This window comes from Rhinatrema bivittatum, chromosome 1, assembly GCF_901001135.1.
Source record: "Rhinatrema bivittatum chromosome 1, aRhiBiv1.1, whole genome shotgun sequence".
Classification (NCBI taxonomy): domain Eukaryota; kingdom Metazoa; phylum Chordata; class Amphibia; order Gymnophiona; family Rhinatrematidae; genus Rhinatrema; species Rhinatrema bivittatum.
Window position 1 is genome coordinate 64,041,506 of NC_042615.1, and position 6,251 is coordinate 64,047,756.

At 44.5% G+C, this 6,251-nt stretch overlaps 1 long non-coding RNA gene across 3 annotated transcripts in view; it reads left to right on the plus strand.

Moving 5' to 3' along the window:
* The window catches only part of LOC115079934, a 28,291-nt gene extending 22,686 nt beyond the window's left edge, over positions 1-5,605 (plus strand). For all 3 annotated transcript variants that reach the window (XR_003853457.1, XR_003853454.1, XR_003853458.1), the window contains exon 5: positions 5,130-5,605. This is a non-coding gene — a long non-coding RNA (uncharacterized LOC115079934). The remainder of the gene's footprint in view (positions 1-5,129) is intronic.
* Positions 5,606-6,251: the final 646 nt, after the last annotated feature.

A 6,251-nucleotide genomic window follows, 5' to 3' on the forward strand; every position in this document is an offset into this window, starting at 1 on the left:
GCCCGGCGCACGGTGATGTTTTTGCATGGGGGGGGGGGTAATAGCTAATAGCCTCATCTACATGGCATTTACATGTGATGAGCATTAGTAGCTACTCACTAGTTTGGACGCACTAATCCCATTTTTGCATCGGGAGTTATTCTAGCGAGTCCGAAATGTACATCCAAGTGTGCATCAGGCTATGCATTGGGCTGAGTGCCCTATATTGCATCGGCCCCAGGATTTGTAAAATAAAGGATAAGGAAGAGAAAGAGCCATTACTGTAGAGCTGGAAAGATCACATTTATTGGTGCCACTAAACCAAACTGTTTTCAGTAAAGCATTATTTTGGACTCTAACCCAGTTGTCCCTGTGTCTCCTTTGGCACCCAGCACCCAACACACTAAGAAAATTCACCTAACCCAGGAGATTCAGCCTAGGAAGTTAGTCATCCTGCACTAGGACCTGCGAGGACCCCTAGTCAAAGAACCCACACCCAGGAAAGTGAGGGAGAATCGAAGAGCTGGTCAGGGTTCCTGCCCCGAAGAATATAAATAACTTTATGGCCTCACCTGTGCTGGACCTGCACATGGGTGGGGTTACAGAAAAAAAAAATTATCCAAAGCTGCAACAAACGCTATGCAGGAGCCGACTAGCAGCAAACTGGGTGGAAATGAGTGTATAATAAAACATTTCAGGTATGCCCTGTTACTAGCTATGGCATGCTTTAATTGCCTCATTTACCTATGCATCAGCCTAATTAATAAGAGCTTGCTTATCTCTATCTCCGATTACATCCTAAAAAGCCTTGACAAAGGTCTCTCACATATCTTGATACTCCTTGATATTTCATCTGCTTTTGACACGGTCAACCACAAAATATTATTAGAACGCCTCACTGACATTGGCATTACAGGCTCAGCCCTCCAATGGTTCCAATCCTACTTGCATGATAGACAATACAGTGTCCAAATTGGCAACTGTATATCCAAACCTATCGCCCTCTCTCAAGGTGTTCCGCAAGGCTCCTCCCTCTCCTCCACTCTTTTCAATATTTACCTCCTCCCACTCTGCGACCTACTATCCAAACTAGGCCTACCACATTTCATATATGCGGTTGATGTGCAAATCCTTATACCCGTAACTGACACACTACACAAAGCTATCAAGACCTGGAATTCCACCCTCTCGGTCCACCCTCTCGGTCCACCCTCCTGACAAACAATTTCCTCGCACTCAACACTGCCAAAACAGAGCTCCTCTTTATCTCATCCCAAAGCATTTTCACACCCCTACAGGCAGTCAACACACCCCACTCCAACACTACCCCCCCCCCCCCCAACATGTGCGCAGTCTCGGCATTAAAATTGATAATCACTTTACCCTCAAAAAAATTCATTAACAACACACTTAAAGACTGTTACTTCAAATGGCACACCCTAAAAAAACTAAAACCCCTACTACACCTCAGGGACTTTCGCACCATACTACAAGCCTTCATTCTATCGAAAATTGATTACTGTAATACCTTGCTCTTGGGCTTACCCAAAAGCTCATTGCAACCACTTCAATTACTCCAAAATGCTGCTGCCCGGATCCTCAGTAACACCCATAAAAACGACCACATCACCCCTGTCCTCAAACACCTGCATTGGTTACCATTTACTTCAAGAATCACATACAAATCCCTCACTCTCATCCACAAAGCCCTCCACAACCAAAACATGCACTGGTTCAAAGAACATCTCACGTTTCACAACACAAACAGACCCACCAGACAGCAACACCGAGCAACACTGCATATTCCATCACCTAAACATACTAAGCTTTGCTCCACTAAAGCCCAGGCCTTCTCTTTAGCCGGGCCCGCCCTATGGAACAAGCTCCCATTCTCCCTACGTCAAGAATCATGTCCAAAAAAATTCAAAAGGAGCCTGAAAACCTGGCTCTTCAAACAAGCATACACTTAACGGCACACCCTCCCCTCTGCTAGCCTTTTGCCCCTCCTTGCCCCCTGACCCCCTCCTTCTACCTTACAACCCCTTTAGTTTAGCCCTCACGCTTTAATTTTTCGCCCTCCTTCCTCCTTTCAACCCGTCCAGTTCGTCCTCTACCCCCATATATTCCAACCTTCTTATTGTAATATATCATGTAATATAATATGTTAATAGTTGATTCTTAATTTTATGCCCTGTTATCTTATTGTTGCTTAATGTTATGCTCCTAGTTATGCTCCTGCGCTCCCCCCAGATCTACGACTTGAACCTAGCCACCCGGTGTTTAAAAAAAAGCTAAAAACTTGGCTCTTCACCCAAGCTTTCCCAGACACTTAAGCAAAATCCAATTGGATATCAGTAGCCCTCAGTTCGGAACTTACTTAGTCCAGTTATCCTCTCTAATGCCAGTTATATTTTTTGTCCTACTTACGCTCTTGTCACATGCTATCTTCACTACCACATTGTTCATTCTTTTACGTAAAACCGTTTCATTTTTCTGTATAAGATGATTTAATTTGTTCAATTCGTTTCTAATGTATCTTATTCATAGTTTCTAATGTATTTTATTTATAGCCCCTAGGCATGTTTCTATATCTAGGGGAGATTGAATTACTGTTCAAACTGTAGTATGGAGTGTTCCTGTTCCATTGTTTTAGGTATAACCTAGGGCCTCTTCTTAGGCCTTGGGCATGTTTATTTCTGTTCCATGTAAACCGGATTGATTTGTATTTCTTACAAGAACTTCGGTATATAAAATTCCTAAATAAATAAATAAATAAATAAATAGTTCCGTGTTTCATTGTAAAGCCTGTTTGCTGCATTTCGTTTATTGTGAACCGATGAAATGTTCCCAATGTACTTTGGTATATAAAAACTACTAAATAAATAAATAAATAAAATTATCTCTGGACATGTGAAAATGCTGGGATAATAACACTGGTCCTTTATGGGAAAAGGTAGGGAAACCATACTGACCATTAGGGATGTGAATCGTTTTAGGACGATTAAAATTATCGTCCGATAATTTTAATATCGTCTTAAACCGTTATGGAACACAATACAATAGAGATTCTAACGATTTATCGTTATAAATCGTTAGAATCGTGAGCCGGCACACTAAAACCCCCTAAAACCCACCCCCGACCCTTTAAATTAAATCCCCCACCCTCCCGAACCCCCCCAAATGAGTTAAATAACCTGCGGGTCCAGCGGCGGTCCGGAACGGCAGCGGTCCGGAACGGGCTCCTGCTCCTGAATCTTGTTGTCTTCAGCCGGCGCCATTTTCCAAAATGGCGCCGAAAAATGGCGGCGGCCATAGACGAACACGATTGGACGGCAGGAGGTCCTTCCGGACCCCCGCTGGACTTTTGGCAAGTCTCGTGGGGGTCAGGAGGCCCCCCACAAGCTGGCCAAAAGTTCCTGGAGGTCCAGCGGGGGTCAGGGAGCGATTTCCCGCCGCGAATCGTTTTCGTACGGAAAATGGCGCCGGCAGGAGATCGACTGCAGGAGGTCGTTCAGCGAGGCGCCGGAACCCTCGCTGAACGACCTCCTGCAGTCGATCTCCTGCCGGCGCCATTTTCCGTACGAAAACGATTCGCGGCGGGAAATCGCTCCCTGACCCCCGCTGGACCTCCAGGAACTTTTGGCCAGCTTGTGGGGGGCCTCCTGACCCCCACGAGACTTGCCAAAAGTCCAGCGGGGGTCCGGAAGGACCTCCTGCCGTCCAATCGTGTTCGTCTATGGCCGCCGCCATTTTTCGGCGCCATTTTGGAAAATGGCGCCGGCTGAAGACAACAAGATTCAGGAGCAGGAGCCCGTTCCGGACCGCTGCCGTTCCGGACCGCCGCTGGACCCGCAGGTTATTTAACTCATTTGGGGGGGGGTTCGGGAGGGTGGGGGATTTAATTTAAAGGGTCGGGGGTGGGTTTTAGGGGGTTTTAATGTGCCGGTTTTGCGATTTTTAAATTTTTAGATTTTTCACGATTTTTCACGATTTTTCACGATTTTTCACGATATTTTACCCCCCCAAACGGCAACAATACGATTCCCTCCCCCTCCCAGCCGAAATCGATCGTTAAGACGATCGAGGACACGATTCACATCCCTACTGACCATGCTGTGATGGCAGCGTGAATTCCGAGGAATAAACCATAAATGCCCACCAAAACTTCTATTGCTACCCACTACCTTCATTTGCTTACTCTGAAATACTTAATCTGGCTCCATCGGCTTCAATGGGGATAGCCCCAACACTCATATACACAGAAAAATAATACATAATACAGGGTAAACATTGCAATCTGTAACTTTGGAAGAAACAAAGCGTAATGCCCTACAGTCTTTATAAACAAACATGCACACAAACCCATTTCTACCATTACTGTATATTATGAAGAACTGTCCTGGTTATAAAGGGGGTAAACAAACACACCATCTCATTTGGTCAATCACACCATTCTACGAACTAAGGAAGCACCCTGCCACTTTTCAATGCTGGAGTGTCTTGACTGCTCAGATACTCTTAAACTAAGACAAGGTAGCATTGGGCATGTAGGCGCAGGGCGAAAGGGTGTCCTGTCTCACTTTTATAGCATGGATTTAGACACCTTCAAAAGAGAAGCTCATGAAAAAGAACACAACAAGCCACTGCCATATCAGGGCAACAACAGAAAGGAGTTTGGTTTTCAAAAGGTTTGGGTGCCTAATTTTGGGGTTTAGATACCTAAACTGGACCTTTTGAAAATTGACTGGGGCCACCAAATTTAGTGGTCCAAAATGTGGGCAGCTATGAGCAGGGCCAGCGGCTACCTATGGTGCCGAAATGGGGCAGGGTGCTATAGGTGAATGCGAGGGCACCATGTTTGAACAGGGAATGAGTCCACGTGGTGTGACGCGGAGGTAAGTGAGATCTCTGATAGTGCGATTTGTGGGGGGTCGGGGAGAGAATGAGATCACCGCCTAGGGTGGCAGGACATCTTTGTACCAGCACTAGCTATGAGGATAGAGTTATGGTTCGGAAAAAAGATGAAGGGTGGATATAGTAGCAGTAGAACAGAAAGAGTTAACTGGCTAACTTTAAATGTGTAACTTTGTCTGGATATTCAAACACTCACTTAACCTATCTGAAACCTTTTTTTTGTTTGTTTTGTTTAGGGATCCTTTGCTGTGCACATCCAGACAAATAATGCAATGGTTGGTGTGCCATTCCCACTTTGTTTCTCTGAAGAATCTAGGTGAACGGAGTTTAAATCTGCAGTTTTGTAGCTACCTCTAAAACTTTCTGTGGCAAGTACTGAGAGTCTTGAAATCATAGCATTTGTAGATTGAAGTTGTAATCTTTGTTGAGAGCCATGATTAGAAAATTGTTGTCTGTGAGTTTTAACCTGACATTGCATTCTGCTATTAAAACCCTGACTGCTGTTGTAGCCTGTGGATTCCAGTCTGATCTGAGGATGGGAGTAATAGCTTCAGAAAGATAGTCAATAAATGTATTAGTTCAATAAAAAGACATCACCTTATCTATCTATCTATCTATATATGTTTTTATTTGTTAATGTTTATTTTTTGTGCATTGTAGCGTGGGACTTGCTCAGGATGTCTCTGTGAAATTAATGCAGCATTAAACCTATCTTGTGAGACCTTGGGACTCATTGTTTTATTGCACTGCTGGAAAGAATTTGAATCAGTATTCAGCGATGGTGGAACCATTGAAGCCACAAGCAGATCTACAAGCTGAGCAAAATGATACATCTTTCCACAAGAGAGATATTATTGTCCTTCAACAGCACATGTGGCATTATGAGGATAAGAATTCCCACAATAATTTCAGATCCTCCTGAAATGAAATGTTGGTAAGGCAGCAGGTTTCCTTCGGATCTGACAGCACAAGTGCATGTCAGGTTGGGAGTTGGTGACATTGGACACCACAGGTGATACATTTACAGCTGTATGATAAGGCTGAGCCCCAGAAAACTGCATGTCACAAGGAGTGATGTTAGCAATGTTATTACACATTTCTGTTTGGCTTGTACTAGTTTCTACATCATGTGCTTGTGCTTCTGAGCTCTCAGTGCTTCTAGCATCTTTAATCATTTCACTTACAGGTGAATTTTAAAAGCCCGGCGCATGCATTAATTAGGGGATGCATGAAGAAGTCTGGCAGATCGTAAACCCACTGAGATAAACGCCCATCTCCTGCAGCACACACATCCCAAACGTTTTCAAAAAGAGACAGGGCATGGGCGTGGTCTGGGCAGGCTATGGGCATTTTAGGGC